The sequence below is a fragment of the Puma concolor genome, chromosome B3 (assembly GCF_028749965.1).
Source record: "Puma concolor isolate L17-30 chromosome B3, mPumCon1.1.hap2, whole genome shotgun sequence".
In the NCBI taxonomy this organism is placed as follows: domain Eukaryota; kingdom Metazoa; phylum Chordata; class Mammalia; order Carnivora; family Felidae; genus Puma; species Puma concolor.
Window position 1 is genome coordinate 80782107 of NC_141672.1, and position 20840 is coordinate 80802946.

At 42.4% G+C, this 20840-nt stretch overlaps 1 long non-coding RNA gene across 4 annotated transcripts in view; it reads left to right on the forward strand.

The window, feature by feature from the left end:
* Positions 1–20840, forward strand: part of LOC147580155 (uncharacterized) — a 45499-nt gene that overhangs the window by 20691 nt on the left and 3968 nt on the right. For 2 of the 4 annotated variants that reach the window (XR_015252561.1, XR_015252558.1), the window contains exons 5-8: positions 6294–6377; positions 12188–12518; positions 13710–14215; positions 17068–17311. This is a non-coding gene — a long non-coding RNA (uncharacterized LOC147580155). The remainder of the gene's footprint in view (positions 1–6293; positions 6378–12187; positions 12519–13709; positions 14216–17067; positions 17312–20840) is intronic. The other 2 variants (XR_015252559.1, XR_015252560.1) reach the window with 2 other exon arrangements.

The following is a 20840-nucleotide window of genomic DNA, read 5'->3' on the forward strand; positions in this document are numbered from 1 at the left end:
CAGGAATACACAAAATGCTCAGGCAATTAACAGTCTGGCCAAAGGCCACCACCAGTCTGTAGAGGCCAATTGTTCTCTCTGGGTGTGAACTATTCCCCCAAGGAAAAGGGAGCATATTTTACAAATGCATTAGCTCCTTCTAATTTAAAATCAATGTTTCAGTCATTTTTTTTTTTCCAGTACTCCTATAAACTGCCCCAAATCAAAATACATAGGCAGAACTTACCTTCTGAATTGGAAGTCATTGTTCTGGAGCCCTGACACTGCTTTTATACATCTCAATGTATCTCTGTGACTGTTTCTATCTCTGTCTAGTAAATGCTGTTGATATCACTATGCCCCCTTCTCCAGAGGCTTCTCAGACCACAGTCTCTACAACAGAAACACTGCCTCCCTACCCCACTATTCCACATTAACTCCTCTCTCCCTGCCACTACAATGGAGGCTTCATGAGAGTGGGGACTTTTGTCTATAGCGGTCACTCTGATTATACCAAGCTCACAGAACCCAAAGTGTCTAAGACAGACTTAGGATTTAACAAATAGTTGTGAGCTGGGGATGTTCAGCGCATGCCCACTAACTAGGATTAGCAACTGAGCAGAATGCTGAGGATATATAACCATCATGAATATAGTAAACATGGGCCTTCACCTCACAGAGTTTATAGTCAAGCGTATTTGTAAATATTTATACAGATATCCAAGCCTTTGGCCTCATATTTGTGTTTCCACAGCTCTCAACTAGTCATTGCAAACCATTATCCAATCAGGGGGCAGGCATAAGAGTAAAAACTCTTCAGACCTCTTTAACCATAATTACATAATTGAAACCTGTTCTTAGTAAGAGGGGGAAAAATTAGAAGGACTCCATTAGTCAAAGTTAAAATTTTAAATCTGAGCTAAAAACAGTGTTCACCAAATGATAAATGTCATTCACAGAAACTGCTTTCAAATTACCGTGAGGCTGTTTTGAGAAGTCTAGATCCTGCTCAGGTACTGGTTTATTAAAGGAGAATCTATTACTCTTGTTTCCTCTTGTTGGATGTATAGCGTGTGTTTGTCTCCATCTAACTCCCAAGATGTTAAGAGGGGGTTACTCTTCAGATTTGGGGAAGAACCTCGAAGGCCTTTGTAGGAGAGCTTTTGCTCAAATCTCGATTTTCAACTAATTGCAGACACTATGTATGGCATCTTGCATTGGATTAAAGAAAACAAAAAGCCCTCACCCATTTGGAACTGACCTTGTATGCCCTTCCTACAGAAAAAAAAAATGTGATGATTAACTTGACAATGGTTAAAGAAAAGATGTTTGCAATGGTCACATAACAGCTAGATGATTCATATCCAGAATGGATTTCTCTTATAAGTTAATAAGAAAAAACTCTACAAATAACCCAGTAGGAGTTGGCAAAGCACATGACTGGGCACTTCACAAAAGAAGAAACTTAATGGCCCAATAACATGAAAAAGCACTAGATTATACTAGTAAATTGGGGAAATGCAAACAATAAGAAGATGACCTTGCTTAGCTAGCAGATTGGCAAAGATTTAAGTCTGCCAATAACCAGTGTTGAAAAAGGTATGGAGGGGCGCTTGGGTGGCTCAGTCGGTTAAGCGCTGCTCAGGTCATGATCTCAGGGTTCCTGGGTTGGAGCCCCGCATGGGGCTCTGTGCTGACAGCTCAGAGCCCAGAGCCTGCTTGGGTTTCTGTATCTCCCTCTCTCGCCGCCCCTCCCCACCCCCTGCTCACACTCTGTCTCTCTCTCTCTCTCTCTCTCTCTCTCTCTCTCAAAAGTAAATAAACATAAAAAAAAGAAAAGAATAAGGTATGGAGAAGCAGCCACTTAAATGCACTGGCAGTGAGAGTATAAATTGGTACAACCATCTCAGAGAGTAATTTGTCAACATGTGGTAAAGTGAAGCATGCCTCTAGCATACCACTCAGCCACTCTGTTTCTAGGTAAACACCTTACAAGAACTTGAATGCATTTATGAGGACTAGAATTGTGTGAGCACTTCTATCGCAGTATCATCTGTAACAATCTTCGCATCCATCAACAGAAGTAGGAGAAGGCATAATAAACTATTTTATTCATATAAAAAAATACTATACAGCCACTTAAAAGAATGGACTGGATTTCTATATTCCAACACAGAGCTCAAAAACATAGTGATGTCTCAGGGGGAGGAAAGCAAGTTTCAAAATGCTATAAGCAGTTTGACACCCTATGTATATTTTATAATAAACACAAGACAATAGTATGAATTGTTCATGAAAACACATGTATTCATGGAACTGAACGAAGAGTGGATTGGAAACCAGACTTTGATGGTGCCTACCAAAGTGGAGTCAGAGAGGAGGTTGGATTGGCGATGGAAGGCACAAGAGATTCCAACTTTAAAATGTTTATAAATTTCATTCTAAAAAATCTTGAAACTAATATAACAAAATGTGTACAGATTTCATCTCCGGGTGATGAGTACACGGATATTTGTCAGATTACTTTTTTTGCATTTTAGACATTTTTAAAATTTCCCCAAATTAAAAAGAATCCGCCTCTCTATTATGATTTCAAGAGTAATTTTTATCCTTATTTGGACACTGAAGATTTTTCCCTCCTTTGTGTCCTCTGTAACCAGCTCCAATCAAGGGAAGCATGCTTTCAGAACCCATACAAACCCTTACTGGTGTTTATATGTCTGCTGATCTGTCTCAGCTCAGGGTGGGTCCCAGGTTATTCCCCTTGCTCTCTGAACGTAAGTGGCAAAACCTTGACCAGTTTCCTGTATCTGAACAATGCACATACATGTGAAAATTCTAAACAGTGCTGCCAAGTATAAGCACATGAAAGAATAAATAAATCATGCAGACTATTTTAATACAATCGAGACCTACTTCCATACAAGTATTTGTTGTCCACACTGCATGTGCAGTGCAGTATAAAAAACACAAAAACATAAAAGTATGTTTTGGTCCTTCACATCAATATGGAGGCCGAGCAGAAAACTCACAACTTGGAAGCAGAAAAATCAGAATGAATTTCTGACTCCTCCTCCTAAGAACTGAGTGCCCCTGGGTTAGATATTTAAACCCTCTGAGCCTAACTAAATTCAATCATCTGTGTTATAGGAATGGTAATACCTAACTCTGGGTGGACGATGGAATTAAGTAAAATAAGATCCATGAAAGTGCCAGACACGTAACAGACGCTTAATAAAAAGGAGTGACTGCCTGGATACTAGAATGTAATTGGGGGCCAAAACAAAGACAATGAAAATGTAATATCAGCCCGGGCCATGCCTTACAGTATCTTTATATTCACGGTGCAATGGATGCCACACAATAGGTGGTTGATAAAGTTACTAAATGCATATACATGCACAGGGGAAAGGAAGGAAGCAACAAAGGCAGGAGAGGGAGAGGGAGAGAGAGGAAGAAGGACTGTGGGAAAGAAAGGAGAGGACGGAGGGGGAAGAAAAGAGAGGGTAGGAGAAAAGATGATAGGGAAGGGGAGGAGAGGGAGAGAGGAGGGAAGGGGAGGAGAGGGAGAGAGGAGGGAAGGGGAGGAGGGAGAGGAGAGGGGAGGGGAGGAGAGGGTGAAGGAGGGGAAAGGCAGGGGAGGGGAGGGGAGGGAAGGGGAGGGAACGGGAGGGAAGGAGAGGGAAGGGAAGGAAGGAAGGGAAGGGAAGGAGTGATACCCTTCCAGTAAATGGCAGAACAACTTCTATTTTTGGTAAAACCGGCAAATGATATAAATACCCCAGAGAGGGGCACAGGCAGAACAGCAAACCCTTCTGGCTCTCTTTTGACTTCGTCATGAGAATCACTTTAACCAAAAGCTAGAGTTCTCAGAATGTTTTGACTGCAATGGCAGAACCTCAGAAAGAGACCAGAAGATGCCTGAACGCATAGCAAGAGAGGCTGAAACTCCCTTGCTGAAGGCTACTGCAGAGACTTGCGAATGCAACAAGATATACAGGCAGACAGAAATGGATTTCTCACCAACAATTCACATACCCTGTGCCCAAATGTAACGGAAACTGCTGGGAATGAGGTTCCCACCTTCATCTATTTGTTTTGAGCTCTTTGATGCGACTTCACTCTTAGAAAAGAAAAAAAAAATTGGATGGGACTTTAATCAGTTGTTGATTCTCTGTTTTTCCTTAGTGCTTGTACGCCTGTGGTTCTTCATTTTCTGAATCTTTTTAGGTACACTTTCCAAGAAAAGCCTATTCTGGGGCAATTTTAAAATGTCCCGTGCCTTGGAGAGGATCTGTTGGAAGTGCTTATTGAACTGAGGGTCTTTGGGTCTTACCCCCAAAGGCTGTCTTTGGCAGTCCTGCTCCTTCTTTTATTTTGGGGCTGCTTCTGCTCTTTCCAGCTTTTAATCCCTTGAGATCTCTGCTGTTTAGTAACAGCTGTGTTGAAGATTTACCTTTTCACTTTTTGTCCTTTTTTAAGGCGTGGAAGCTTACGTGTGGTTTTGCTCTTGCCATAACTGTCCTAATAAATCACTTGTCCTGCATTATATCCTTTAAAAGGTGTTATGACATTGTAAATATCTTATTAACTCATCCTAGAAAACTTGGAAAACAAAGAAAATTAAAATCTCCTGTAATCCCACAACCCCTAAATAACCGCTGCTTACCATATACAATATACATGCGTATGGTACATATATAGATTTCCTTCCAGCTGTGTGTGTGTGTGTGTGTGTGTATGTCTTAAAGTTGGCTTTTATTAACTACTTAAAATGTACTAAACACTAAGCTTTACATACTCTAATTTATTTCTTTCCTTAAATTTTTTTTAATGTTTATTTATTTTTGAGAGAGAGAGAGGGAGAGACATAATGTAAGCGGGGCAGGGGCAGAGAGAGAGGGAGACACAGAATCCAAAGCAGGCTCCAGGCTCCGAGCTGTCAGCAGAGCAAGATGAGGGGCTTGAACTCACGAACCGTGAGATCATGACCTGAGCCGGAATCTGACACTCAACCCACTGAGCTACCCAGACACCCCATATATACTCTGATTTAATCCTCATACCAGACCTATGAGATCGCTATTACTATTTGCTCTTTTTAAAGGTGAGGAAACTGGGGCGCCTGGGTGGCGCAGTCGGTTAAGCGTCCGACTTCAGCCAGGTCACGATCTCACGGTCCGTGAGTTCGAGCCCCGCGTCAGGCTCTGGGCTGATGGCTCAGAGCCTGGAGCCTGTTTCCGATTCTGTGTCTCCCTCTCTCTCTGCCCCTCCCCCGTTCATGCTCTGTCTCTCTCTATCCCAAAAATAAATAAATAAACATTGAAAAAAAATAAAATAAAAAAAATAAATAAATAAAGGTGAGGAAACTGATGTCCGGGGAAGTTGTGTAACCGTTTGAAGGGCACACAACAGTACAAGGCAGAAGAGGAATTCATGGCCAGCAGGTATCTACACCACCTTCACTTACTTTCTACATTGAACATGACGTAGAGTCTTCATTGCACACTGTGTTAGAACTGATATTCAAACACCATGATTACTCCACAAAAAAGCACACGAAATGCCAAGTGTTTTGAATAATTCAATAGCTGATGTTGTCAAGACATTTGATCGTGTAAAGTACAAACATACATATACAAAATATGAGTTTGGACTCTACATGACTTTATTTGTAAAGAATTCTGAACACGTGGCCATGGGAAACTCAGACATGGCCTGTCTTCTTGGGTTTTTGTACAAACACTTATTTCCATTTTTATTGTTATAGTGGCACTATAAGTATATTTTTTAAAATTAGGAGCTCATAAATAAGTTCAGTATTTTGGAGTCTGCTCAGGGCAGAGAAGCAGGAAACTCAAGGTAAAAAGTAAACTCGGGGCCTGTCTTCCCTTCTAAAGATTGACGTGAGCTCATATGCCCATTTGCACTTACCTCACAAAGGGTCCAAATGTAAATCTTTTTAAAATCTTGGTTTCTTCCTTACTCCTTCATTTTCTGGCATAAAAAGTTTGGATCATCTGCTATATAATTCCTCATTCCTTTTTTTTTTTTTTTTTCAGTTTATTTTTTCTTCTTTTTTTTTCAATATATGAAATTTATTGTCAGATTTGTTTCCATACAACACCCAGTGCTCATCCCAAAAGGTGCCCTCCTCAATACCCATTACCCACTCTCCCCTCCCTCCCACCCCTCCTCATTCCTTTTTAAAAGAAAGACAAAAAATGTAAACCGTGGGCTCCTCACTGCTCACGTCAGAGCAATACAGGAGTGCTTAATATAAACTAACCATTTGTCTATTAATGTTTGTAAAGAACTTCACAGACGTATGACATTTGGGACACACTCTCTACAGAAATGTGCCTTTGAAAGAGGAACAGAGAAGGAAGAATCCAATGGTAAGAGAAATTCCTTTATACTCACATCCAGAATATGAACAGAAATCTCCAGAGTGAGCCCTGAGATGCATTTCCCCCTATGTTGAATGCCCTTTCCAGAGACTGGGTAGCCTTGTCTGTAATGTTTGTTTCTATACGGTATGTTACTTGCCTATATGGCAAGAAGGAACAATAAAAAGGACAAACTTTGGACTGGTCAAAAAAGCAGTGTGTCCCCAGATACTGGCTTCCAGATGATCTCCCAGGAGTCACTCACATGCAGTGCGGCTTTCCTGATGAGTGGTCACCCCACCAGTCTGAGTGGTGAGGGGATCTGACGATCTCTCAGGGGCATACATACATCTTTCTGCCCACAAGCCCACCATGCAGGGCTGAGCACAGGACAGGCTCTTAAAAACTGTAAAGCATGATGGTTCTTAGTCACAGTGTCAAAGAGCCAAAGAAAAAAATCTTCCTGAAAATAAATCATAACCATTCTTACAGCAGCTACTTGGCTCACCAAAGCAATCCATGAACGTCTGTGGACGGATTAGGATGTACTTTCCCTAGACAAATCTCTGTGGCCACATCTCAGCACCAGCAACCTCAAAAAGCCCGTCTAGCCAAAATTTCAGGATATTAGCCTGAGCTCCTTGATATGTCTCCAGTATTCCTTGAAGGGAAGAGAGGGAGGAGAGAAGGAAGGCAGGGGAGGGAAGGAAGAAGGGAAGGGAAGGAAGCAAATCCTTTTAAATAAGAAAGACAAATCATGTCAGAAATCAGCAGCTTCTCTCAATAGGTACCTAAGCTTTAGCTCTGTCATCCTACGCATCTATTTTGATAGCACTTATTACCATGTGAGCTCTGTGCTATCAACCTAGGGGAAAGAATTTTGCCACCAGGGAGAATTTCATTTTTTTTTTTTTATGAAGAAGAATTCCCGAGTGAGAGTTTGCTTTTGATATAAATATTTGATACAGGTACAAAGTTGCACAAATACAGCAAAAGATGTCAAAGGAACTGGAGGCTGAGCGATCAGTATCCCCTCAGCCTCACTCTCTGCCAATCCAACACTTGAGCCAAACAGACTGTTTCCTGAGCACAGACCCCAGATTCCCACCCCCCACGCCTTTGCTCTGCCTGCTCTCTCCACTTGGGATATCCTGTCCCCTCTCTTCCTGTTGAATCCCTCCTCTTACTTCAAGACCCTTCGGGATTTTCTCTGATTCTTGTCTTATTTTTGCTTTATTTTAATTACATGTATAGTTGACATTTCTTCTTCACTGAAGGTGGGCTGTGTGAGCTCTCGTGCCATTTTTTTCCTCATCCTTGAGCTCACATTAGGTCTAGCGCAGCGTCCTGCACAGACAAGATGCTCACTTGGTAGGTGTTTGTGAAACTGGAAGCGGGGATTTTAAAGTAAAGGAGGCTGAGTTGAATCATAATGAAAGCGCTCCAAATCTCCTATTTCCCCTTCAGGCTTCTGTTTATCCCATCACCTATGCGAGCTGCATCCGAAGGACCAAGTGCTAGAGTCCATCCACGACGTGGCTGCTGGTGGTGGCAGTTCAGTTGCTTCCGTCTGTCTCCTCCCTTCACTGCTGCCCTCCCAGGCTGGGTCACTGTCATTTATCATCTGGATGGCTGCAGTGGCCTCTTCGCTGCTCTGTTCAGTTCCACTGATGCTGGCACACAGCTCTTGGACTAAACTTTTTTCTTTATTTATTTTGAGAGAGAGAGAGTGCATGAGCAGGGGTGGGGCAGAGAAAGGGAGAGATAGAGAATCCCAAGCAGACTCACAGTTCGATGTGGGGCTCAGACTCAGGAACTGAGAGATCACAACCTGAACCAACAGCAAGAGTCGGACCTCTGAGCCGACTGAGCCCCCCAGGCGCCCCTGGTCTAAACTTACTAAATCACTTACGAGATTATGCCCTTCCCTTGCCTAAAACCCTTTCTCCCTAGCTCTTACAAAACTTTGAAATGATTCGGTTTTTTAGTTGGCTTCGTGTTCGTCTGTATACCCCACATGCCTGCGAGTTCTGTGGGGCCAGAGCCATGTCTGTCTGGGGTACTGTCCCCCTGGCCTCTAGCACTGGACTTGGAATATAGCAGATGTTCACAGACATTTGTTGGGTGAATAGATAAAAATGCAGAATTGTTATTCTCCTTCATGTTATCAGCCTTGCTCTATCTCCCACTTTCCTTGTCCCTGCTTCTTATGTCCACACTTGGGCTAGAACTCACTCGGAAAATGACGAGGACGGGCCCCCGGATCTGAGTCTTCCAGCAGAACTGCTGTCTTTAGTTTTGTTGTGGAATCAGAGAATACATCCCTGTGCTCTGTGTGTGCCCCACCCAGGAAGGAACAGCCAGCAGTAAGGATATAGACTCGCTCTTGGAACGTCCACCATATCCCTAGTAACTTCTCTTGTAAAACCAATCATGAGACCACATTCCGAAGACCCCAGAGAGGTGAGGAAGCTTCACGGCCTGCCAAATAAGATAATGTCCACTCTGCTAAAAAAAACGCCATGGTAACTTTTGGTGAAAATTTGATAATGCACTATTCCTCTTGTGCTTCTGAGAGATCTTAAAGACTCGTGGACAGATATTTTCGCTCAGCGTGGTGAAATAGAGCACAAAAGATAAAGGCGGTATTGAATGAAAGGAAGAACATTTATGTATGTGGCCAGGATTGATACACATTTGTGCCACTGATTTGATTGCGTACTTTTTTTTTTTTTTTGAAAAAGTGTCACATAACTAGCCAAGTCCACATTTAGGGCACTCATAGCTCCAAATGCCTCTTTGTTATTATTATTATTATTATTTATTGATGGAGACCTAAATATCTCATCATAATTCATCTTGGGGGATACACGGTGTGGCAGCAGCATTTTACCATGGTTGTTGTGACTTCTGAAAGCACAGCTTCAAACCACAGGAGTATCTCATGGCCATCTAGGAGGGGGTGGGCTGGTTAGGAAGGCCTGGGGCCTCAGAAATAAATGCAGGTGACGCCAAAGCATTTTTTCAGATCTGGGAGGATTTTCAGAGACTTGTGGCTGGTGTAGTTTTGCAGCAGTTTCTTCTGTTCCTCTGTTCCACCCCCTTCTCTCCTGGCCCCTTGTCTTCACCGGTTCTCATGCTACCTGCTTGCAGCTGTGGCCATTGTTTCCCGCCAGAGGACCATGTATCTGAACCTCTTAAAAAATATTTGATTCTCAGGGCTTGCTCCAGACTACTGAACCAGAATTTCCTGGGCTTGGGCCCAAGAATCTGTATTTTTGCAAAGCCCTTGAGATGATTCTGACAAGTAGCCAGGATTGGGAATCACTGGTGTTGTGGAAAGAACTCTTTTTGCACCTAAACTCAACCACCAATAACTACGTAATCAACCTTAGACAAGTCAATTGTTGCACCATCAAGAAAACAGAAGAAATGACACATTATTATTAATAGAGTTGTTTACTCTCTCCCATGTGTATTTAATAGGCTGAGTTAGTTAATACTCTGCTGTTGACCTAGAAGCTTCTCAGAGTCGTTTTCTGAAATAGTGTTTAGCTTCCTCTTCTGTGTTTAATTCCTTATGAAACTTGGTTTCTCCCTTTGTCAGTCACCAAGCACAAGGCCATATGTAGATGAATCACGAGACCATCATGCCATGTGTTCTAAGAGCCTTCCAAGTTCCCTGCTACAAGAAACACTCAACATTTAATGCATATTGTTTCTTGATATCTCTTTCCAAATTGCCAGTACAGTTTCCATTTCTGGGAAATTACATAGACATGTCTGGATCCAACTCTTTTATCTTTGCATTTCCAACTGCTCTGTTTTCCTTCTTTCTTCCCATCAAATTCTCATATTTTGACAGTTTTAAGACCAGCTCTTCCTTGATCTTTTCCTTCCTATAATATATTGAATTGAAATGAGCCCATTCTCCTTGGTGTGCCTTCTCTCCAAACACAAAATACTCTGAAGTTCAGATTCTCTTTTTGTGAGCGGGTTAACATCACAAAAAGTTTGTGGTTTCATCCATCATAAACAAGAGTGTTTTAAATGAACTCTGCTTCTTTTCTCCAAGCATCACAGAAAGGTTGGGACACAGTGAAATGAATTTTGAGTAAGAAAGAAAAGTTACTTATTAAAAAACAGTGGTGATAAAAGTATGTAAATTGATTCAGTAGAAAGAATTTGTAAAATGCTTTAACTTAAAAGGAAGTACTCTTGTAGGCATCCACAATGAATCAGAAGGAAAACACTCCAGTCTCTTGAAAAAGCTGTTTACTCTGTCAGTGTTGACAAAACGTATCCAAAAAAGCTCTTTCTGCTAAGAAGTGGAGGAAGAAGGCAAACTGCATGTGAAAGCATTTGATCACATTTCATTTGGGAATGTTACCGTTTCACTTGTGTAACCAGTTGATCTGAGCGTATTAACACAGTATTAGCTGCTGACAGTGTTTTGTATTGAGCGCATTCATTTGTAAAAATAGAAGAAATACTATATTTACATTTTCAATCCTTTTCTTTATTAGAAAAAAAAAAACCACTGCAATGTGGTTTGAGTTGTGAATCCATTGAAGACATCTTTGATGAATCAATAGTCAAGGCATATGTAAAAAGTGACTTGGAAAAATTTCTTGTGTGTTGTTGGGAGGGGGTGAGGAGGAATAGGCTGTTGGGGCATCTGTCCATTGTCTTTCTGGCTCTTCCACTGGCCCCTTTCACTTTCTAAGTTCATCTGCTGTTACAATAAAAATAACCCCATCTTTCTTATGCCAACCTCATTCCGAGTTCTCTAGGATACGATTGACTAGTTGCAAAGTAACATGACCTTACTGAATAACTGGAACCATCTAAATATGATGCATTAGTCCCCATCAAACCCTGGAAAATAGCATCATTCAATCTGAAAGCTTCCAAAAGCTGTACAGGACAAATCAGCTAAAAGTCCAATTCAAAAACCAACAAAAATAGAAAACCAAAGTATAGTGAAAAACTGGAAAAAGAAAAAAAGCTAAACTAAAAACTGACTCCACCTTCATCTTTTTGTTCATGCCACTGTATGTGAGATGGAAAATGGTCCCATGTCAACACTCGGGACAAAGCTTGAGTTTTATTTACATCCCTGCTATAATTACTCATTTTCTTCAGAACCTACTTTATCACATCAAATAAGAGGGTTTGTTTCTTTTTTTGAAAAGAGAGTAATCTCTGAAATTTCATCATCTACCATCTTACCACACTTTCTCCTCTGGAGCTGTTATCAAATGGTGCATTAGAGGGACGCCTGGGCGGCTCAGTCAGTTAAGTGTCCGACTTCTGCTCAGGTCATGGTCTCACGGTACGCGAGTTCGAGTCCCGCGTCGGGCTCTCTGCTGTCAGTGCAGAGCCCGCTTCAGATCCTCTGTTTCCCTCTCGCTGCCCCTCTCCCACTCACGCGCAGGCTCTCTCTCTCTCTCAAAAATAAATGAACATTAAAAAATAAAAAAACAAAATGCTGCACTGGGGAACTGAGATCAGAACAACTAGGCTAGACCTTTGACAGAGCATTCAATTTACCTGTGCTTCAGATATGGAAAATCTAATTTCCCTGATTATATGCTTTAGACACAGTGGAGAAGGAAAATATGATATGGACTACCTTCACTTCTTAGAATAATAGTTTATGAATGCTGACTTAGATTTGTGTATCTATCATAATCATAGTTAACATTCAAGCCCTTCTCGTATGTTAACACTGTGGTAAGTACTTTAAATCTTGGACATGGTCAGCTGGCGCGCAATACTTACTTCCATCAATTTCTATGTTCCTTTTTGTGTTACAGGGGCTAGAAAGCTAAAAATTACATTGGCTGATTCCCTGGCAACTAGGATTCTGGAAGCACTAAAACACCAAATAAATACACTCCCACACAATTTTGAAGATGAAAAGAGGAAAACTATTTTTCTGCTAATGTTTCTGCTATGAGAGACAGTAGCTGCAGGCAAATTCAGCATTCCTGTCGGGACAATGGCTTTGGGGGTACCATACATCAGTCCCAGCAGTGCGATCAGCCAACGCACCCTGATCTCTGATGCGTCCCAGCTACGTTGGAGATCAGTTAAGCCCAGATGTGGGTCCCTGCCTCTTGCTCCTCCCCGTCATCAAATGATTTTGTAAGTGCCCAATTCCTTGTATTAAATCACTTTTATCTGGAGTATTCAGAGCAAAGAATTTGTTTCTTGCACTGAAATCTGACTAATCCCAAATTTGGTATCTAAATCAAAGTTTAGTATCGGTGCTGTATTGCAGGGAATTTCTCCTCACATCAGTTTGATGAGGCAGGTATTACCTTTTTCAGATGTCGAATGAAAGAACTAAAACCCAGTGAGATGAAATAACTTACTCAAGGTCACCCAACTTGTAAGCAGCAGAACTCAAGGTCAAATGCAAATCTATTTACAAAGTTTTTGTGCCTAACTACTCTGCTAAACTGTGATGGTACAGGATCAAGTATGTAACAATTTGCACACAGATAGCTAAAGATTTATTTGTGTGTTTTGCTACAAACTACACGAGGGAAGAGTCAGTGTCGTGGACATCTTTGTATAAGACACCCAAATCCCAGAGCATGGCTCAGTATTTGGCATCTGGAATAGGTCTTAGGTAAGTTACTAGTGAAAGAATAAACGAATGAATAAATGAATGTCATTGTGATGAATCCTACCCAGGAAAGTGACACTAAAAAATGAAAAATTCATATGATGCCCAGCTTGTGGATAAATCACTATAAATTGCCAAACTGGTTTATTAAGATGTTTCTTGCTCTTCGTGTGTTCAATTGCCTCTGCTAAGAACTATTACAAGCATTTTTATGTTTCCTGTGTATACATTTTTGGTTTCTGTGGGTTTCTGCTTATTGACAAGCTGTACTGCCATATTAATTTCATTAAACAGTAGAATAGTCAGTCTGTTAGAAGGAGTTTTTAGGTCTTTCTCACTCCAATCTGTAGCACCTCTTTTCCTAAAAGAATCTTTCTTTATAACTTCTAAGTCAATGTTTCTAAACCCAAATTCAAGAGCACATTTCCACTAGAATCTTTGTAAACACCCTGTCTTTGCTTACAAGCTTCAGAAGCCAAGATGCGCCATCCACAAATCTCTTGCCAGTTTTTGCCATGGTTTCTTCTGTGCCCATTAGCAATCAAGTTTTCTTTCAATAAATAGTTATGGTAATTTTGGCCACCCCCTTCTTGCAGGGCTGGTGGCCACCAAATCTGCTATATCGTACACATTTTCTTTTAATTGCCAAACCGAAGTGTATTTTAGGAGGAAATTTGATCCATATGTTTCTGATTCATCCACAGTGAAGTCACCAGACTGGAGGGAACAGCCTGACAGCCACAAAGTCTTGGTAAAGTCTCTCTTTTCCTTTAGAAACAGGAAGTTAAGCATGCAAAACGCCAGCACCTCAAGTTTTGCTGTGTTTAGGCTGCTAGAAAACCCCGGGCTTCAGGGAATGTTCCTTTTTCAAGAGATATGCCTCTTCAAATAGGTCTGGCTTTCGGTGGATCTCGTGAATGTCCTGGGAATTTTGGGGGGGGGGATGGAACTGAATCCCCTCACTGACTCTTCCTTGGGGCTGTCTTCCTGGGCTGTAGGCAAGATCCCCATTGACTGGCCAACATTTCCCAAAGTCACTTTATTCTAATTCCCAAAGCTGTTACCAGAGCACGTGATATAGTTAAAGGCAGCATATGCCCTGTGTGCTGCTTACATGCTTCCGGGACGTTCCCATGGTCAGAGGCTCACTGGGAGATGAAAGCCTGTGATGTAACCCAATGCTGAGCCTGCCCACAGATTTGCCCTCAAGGTAAGCAGGACCACTACAGTGGTCTGGTCTAGTTCTCTAATAAATAGGTCATGTACAGCTATCCCTGGAGTGCAGCAAATTGAAGCATTTGGCTAGAATTCTGTGCCCTGACATTTCTTAACTGCTGCCATTTGGGCAGTGACTCAGGAAAGAGGGGGGAAGTTCTACTGGCTGGTGTCAAAAGGACTTGAGAATCATATGTACAACTTAATGCCAATATGTCAACTGTACCCAAGTAAGAGGCAATAATACTCCCCTTCCTTCTTTATACATAGTCTGTGTGATCAACCTTTTATGACTTCTTTATTTTTTAATTTTTTAATAATTTATTTATATTTTAATTTACATCCAAGGTAGCGTATAGTGCAACAATGATTTCAGGAGTAGATTCCTTAATGCCCCTTGCCCATTTCGCCCATCCCCCCCCCCACAACCCCTCCAGCAACCCTCTATTTATTCTCTATATTTAAGAGTCTCTTAGGTTTTGTCCCCCTTCCTGTTTGTATATTATTTTTGCTTCCTTTCCCTTATGTTTTTGTGACTTCTTTAAAACCTCCCACAAAGTTCATTCATTCAGAAGTTAATGCCTTTGTCAGGCCCTAAGCAAAGTACCAGGATAGAAAGAAAAATGAGGCACAATCCACGGTCTCAAAGAGTTTACAATCCAGTAGAGTGAGGCAGACACATAATAAGCAAATGAGTATCAAGTAGCAGAGTGTATAGAGGGGAAGAGTGTCCAAGAGATCTAACCTCAAGTTCCAACTCTGCCACTTACTAACTGTGGAGTCTTGGTTAAGTCATGTAACCTTTTAGCTTCAATTGCTTCCTGGAAAAAATGTGAGGAAGAAGAATTCAATGAATCACATGTATAAAACTTGCTCTGTGAATATAGTAACTCTTATTGTTATGCCCTGCTGCAGAGACTGGAAGTATGTGTGAGGTCTCATATCACAGAGGAGAGTGAGAAGAGAGACAGCGCTACCTGTTCTGGGGGAAAGAATGACCTCTGACCTCAATGTATATCTAGGTGAAAATTGCTGGGAAGAATATCTACCCATTACATTGGAGTTCATATTCTCCCAGACTTAAGCCTAAATATTCTGACATAATGAGATAAAGATGGCACACATAGCCAACACTGAGTCTGCCTAGCCTTACAAATAGCTCCTAAGGCAGGGTGCCTGGGTGGCTCATTCAGCTGAGCCTCCGACTTTGTCTCAGGTCATGATCTCCCGGTCCGTGAGTTTGAGCCCCGCGTCAGGCTCTGTGCTGACAGCTCAGAGCCTGGAGCCTGCTTCGGATTCTGTGTCTCCCTCTCTCTCTGCTCCTCCCCCGCTCATGCTCTCTCTCTCTCCTTCAAAAATAAATAAAAACATTAAAAAATTAAAAGCAACAACAACAACAAATTGCTTCTCAGGCTCATAAGGCCTGGAATTTCTCTGTGCCCTGAACTTTCATTATTTCTAGTTCTCTTGCTCTCCCCCCTTCTATTCTTTCTTGTCTAGATTATAGACTTGAACATCCTCTGGCCTTGTCTGCACACTGTCCCCAGGGATCTTTGTAAAATATGAGCTTGATAATGTCCCTACCTCTTATAAAATCCTGTTGGGACTCTCCACACCCTTTAGTGTGGTCCATAAGGCTCTCATGGGCTCTGCCTCTGTCACCAGGCTTATCTCTTAGCTTTCCTTGGTGTATTACCCTTTATGCTACTTCCAAACTGAACCCTGATGTATGCTATTGTCTATAGTTTTGCACATTCCTTCACGCTTTTGATTTATTTATTTTTCTTTGCCTGAAGCATTTTGCCTTCCATTCTCCCTCTTGGTTTTGAAAACCTCTTCGAGACTCAGCTTCCATTCTCCCTCTTGGTTTTGAAGGCAAAATGCTTCAGGCAAAGAAAACCTCTTCGAGACCTTCTGGCTTCCTTTCCTGATCCACTCATTCTGGGTTAGCTGTCCTTTTGTGGGTCTTCAGAGTATCTGCACAGATTCTGCCATGACTCCCGCTACCCTCTCAGGCTCTCTGCATTGTGGGTTCCTTGGGCTCATAAATCATTTTTGTCTCCCCGCCTGGCACAGTCATGACACGTGAGGTATTTGTGAATGAATCACAGAACCTCAGAAAGAATCTCAGCTATCTTCCACTTGTATGTGCAGCAATGCTCTCTCTCAAGAGTCAACTGGTTGCCCAATGAAAGGGCTGTTTCAAATGCCAGCTTGGCAGAGGCCAGTGTTCTGGGAAAGGGCATAGCTAGACCTAGTCTGGTTTTGAGTGGTCCTTGAAGAGAGAGTGAGGGAAGACGCTGGTAAGGTGGCACATATTGGAGCAGTTCTACATGCTCCTGGAACGGGATTGTACTCTAGAAAGGAGCTGTGATGGTGAATTCAGCACGTTTTAACTTCACAGCCCGGTTCTGGAGCCCCACGGCAGCCATCCTGGGATGTGAGTCTAGATAAATATCTAAACATTAAGCAAGGTCAAGTTTCACCAGTAATGCTAAAGGCAAGAAATACCTGGGGCACCTGGGTGGCTCATTCGGCTGAGCATCTGACTTCGGCTCAGGTCATGATCTCCCGGTTTGTGATTTCGAGCCCCACCTCAGGTTCTGTGCTGACAGCTCAGAGCCTGGAGCCTGTTTCAGATTCTGTGTCTCCCTCTCTCTCTCTCTCTCTCTCTCTGCCCCTCCCCCACTCGTGTTCTGTCTCTCTCTGTCTCAAAAATAAATAAACATTAAAAGAAATAAACATTAAAAATTTTTTCTTTAAAAGAAATGCCCGTAGTTACTGACGGTGCTCAAGCAATCCTTGCTCCCCCCACTCCAGACTGATGATGTTTCCTATGGTTCTTAGACAATTGTTTGGAAGAGTCCTATGGAAGGAGATTCTGGACCACCTGCCAGGCATGTACCTGAATGATTATTGAAACCATAAAAGACCACGTATTTACGTTGATTGCACAGAGACGAGGAACCCAGCAGCCCACCAGGAACCCAGCAGCCCACCAGGTGCTCCTTGCCATTTGGATGCTCTCGTGGATACTCCTCAAACTATGTGTCTGCGGACTCCCAGCACCATCACTAGAAAAGGGCTCCAGGTGAGATTTCACTAAACTGGTGCAGTTCTTGGGTATCAGAAAAAAAGCAGTGACTATTGTGTTTCATCTTGCTTCAATTTTGTGGTAATAATGAGATCACTGGGTCTAGAAATGGAGGCTTTCACAGATGTGAAACTTGCTAGGCTTTGAACAGGAGCTGCTACAACATCCTGCCCAACCCTACCCCAGCTCAGCAACCTTGAACTCCATCGTCTTTGTTTACCACTCCATCTGACTCGCAACGCCCACCCCCCCAACCCCCAAATGTGGACCTTTTCACACAGCCTTGCCTTCACTGGTTTAGCTTTATTGCTGCCACCTTCCCATCTCTAGGTGGCGCTTCTCTCCCCGCACACTTATACCTACATCAGTATTTTCTATAAGTCTTTGAATGAAAAAAAACCCCAGGAACAGTGCTCTCAACGATTTTCAACCCACACCACTTACTATTTTTTCTCTTTTCTGTGCATGCCCACTAGACAAGTAGTAAGTGTAATGGTTAACTACACCCTTCCCTCACCCACCACCCCCTGAGGATTCTGGCGTCCGCTCCACAGTCCTCCCTGGAGGACTAACTTCCTCTAGCAGATAATCTACCTGACATTTGCTATTTAAAAAAAAAGATTTCTGTTTTCTTGGCTCCCTTGTCCCCCTGGGCCAAGGCAGTGGCACCTTAGTGATCACTATGTGATGCTGTGGCAGATACAGACCTGGAGACTTCTGGTCCCAGACCCCATGCCTCGGGCTATGACTGTTATCTGTGACATTTCTCAGTGAAGCTTGGTATCTCTGAAAGTTTCAAAGGAAGGGGGAGGAGGAAAGAGTGGTTCTGGTGCCTTTTGTATCTAGCTGGGTAAATAAGAAATTTGGTCTACTTTCTCTCTCCTAGCAGCAAGAATGGAGGAAATTCTCTTCTAGAATGTTCCCATTGTAAACGCCTCCAGTGCTAAGGCTGTGTGTCTTCCTCATGCAGTATAACTGCTCCCCAGGGCCTCCAGCTGGCTGTGCGCACAGTGGGAGTTCTATCAGGTCTAATGGCTGTTGATGGTGGCACATTTGCCTTACATTGTGGCCACTGTGCTCAGTATTCTTTCTTTCTTTCATCTTCTTTAGTTCTGTGTGTGAGTGTGGGTGTGTGTGCGTGTGTGTGTGTGTGTGTGTGTGTGTGTGTGTGTGTGTGTGTGTGTTGTGGATAGGTGGCAGGGAGAAATATAAACAACCTTCCCATTGTCAAAGATCCTTGGCTGGAGCGTTGCAGAAAAACAGACCCCAGAGGTGAGTTAATAACCCTTCCAGCTCCCAGGAAAATTGGTGTGTTTCTGTGGATGCAGCCCAGACTCCCCCAGAAAGAAATGGCCTTTTTGCATCCGTCAGTCTTATGAAGGTCCCCCTTCTTTACTGCTTCCAGTCACCTTTCTCTTTCTATGACAATCCCTTCTCCTCCCATGGACTCTGACCCATCACCACCGCTACCACCAGATTGTCTCTTCCGTGGAACCCTCTGCTAGGTCCCTTCACAACACTCCAGGGAAATTCTCTTCATTAATCTTCCTTTTTGCTTCCTCACCTTTTCCATATCCTTATTCAGTAAAGCGGTATACCTTGTCCGATGTTGTTATTTCTAGGTCAGTGCTTACCATACATAACCTACTCGTAAACCATTAATTGTGGCTGTATTGTAGAAAATTTCAAGTAATCACAAATGTAGAGATAGAAGTACAACGAATCCCCATGTACCCATGACCCAGCTTCAACAAATATCAATTTAGAGACAATCTTGATTGATCTATACCCCCAATACCCCTCCTACCATCACTACCACTGGATTATTTTAAAGGAACTCCAAGACATCTTACCATTTTATCTATAAATAATTCAGAATTTATCCCTAAGAAATAAGGGCTCTTTTTAGAAAATATAGCCAAAATACCATGTAACCCTTAAACCAAATATCCGGCCAGTCATTAGTCAATTGTCTCATCAATGTTTTTTTTTTTGTTTGTTTTGTTTATTTATTTTTGAGAGAGACAGAGACAGAATACGAGTTGGTTAGGAGCAGAGAGAGAGGGAGACACAGAATCCGAAGCAGGCTCCAGGATCCGAGCTGTCAGCACAGAGCCCAATGAGGGCTCAAACTCATGAACCGTGAGATCATGACCTGAGCCGAGTCGGACACTCAACTGAGCCACCCAGGCACCCCACATCAATGTTTTTTTAATTTGATTTGTTTGAGTCAGGATACTAATAAGACTCACACATTGTATTTGGTTTGTTATGTCTCTTAAGCCTTTTAAAATCTATTAACAGTGGGGCACCTGGGTGACTCAGTTGGTTAAATGTCCAGCTCTTGATTTCAGCTCAGATCATGGTCTCACTGTTCATGAGTTTGAGCCCCGAGCTGGGCTCTGCACTGACAGCACAGAGCCTGGTTGGGATTCTGTCTCCCTCCCTCTCTCTCTCTCTCTGCCCCTCCCGTGCTTTCATTCTCTCTCTTTCTCAATATAAATAAATAAGCATTAAACAAAATCTGAACAGTTTCCACCTCCTTGTTTTCAATTCCTGCTATTTATTCATTGAAAAATGCTAGGTCACTTGTCCTGTAGTCTCCCCCATTCTAGATTTTGGTGATTGCTTCTCAGCAGTGTGTTTAACATATTTCTCTCCTCCCTGTGCTTACTGTTGACAGGGAGTTAAATCTAGAGTTTTAGGTCAGATTGTTTTGACAAGAATATTTCCTTGACATTGTTTCTTATTAATCACACCAGGAGGCATATAATATCCATCTCTTTTTGCTCTGATTGACCAGTGGGTTCAGGTGCTGCTGGCCTGATCTAACCATCAGGAATTAACTCTTGGTTTTTCACCCACTGGTGACGTCATTGATAGTGGTTGACCACGAAGATCTCTTTTGGAAATCTACACGGGAGAAGTTTTTCTGGCCTCTTCTTTCTTTCTCAAGGACCCCTCATAACGAACATTTATATTCCTTAGTGACTGCCAACATGGCTCACACTGCTACTCTCAACAGCGATTTCTAACATTTTGAGGGTCACAGATCCCTTTGAGAATCTAGAACTTCGTAAGAAGAAATAAAAATGTGTAGGCACATAGCATTCCAGTTAGTGTCAGAATATCCTGGCTCTCAGTTTTACCCTGTACTCTACAAGCTTGTGGTGGAGCTTTGACTTTGTACAGAACTTTGGTAACCTGACCCCCTCTAACGTGAAGACTTTACCTCCCACATTGATGCTTCTGCCTTTTGTTCCCTGACCTCATGGTTTTTCTACTTCTCCCGAGTCCATTGATCTTTAGCTCCACGCTATTCTGACTCCTTTTTGTAGTTGTCCCAACTGAGACATCATTTACCATCACTTGAAAATTTTCCTTTGTCAAGAATCCAAACTCATCGTCCCCCTAACTGCCAACTCCTTGACTTTATTTTTGGTCCACATCATTTCCTACATTCTTTTGACCTCTCGGATCACTGATCTTGGCTCAACCCATAACAAAGGCTCAGATCTCAAATGGG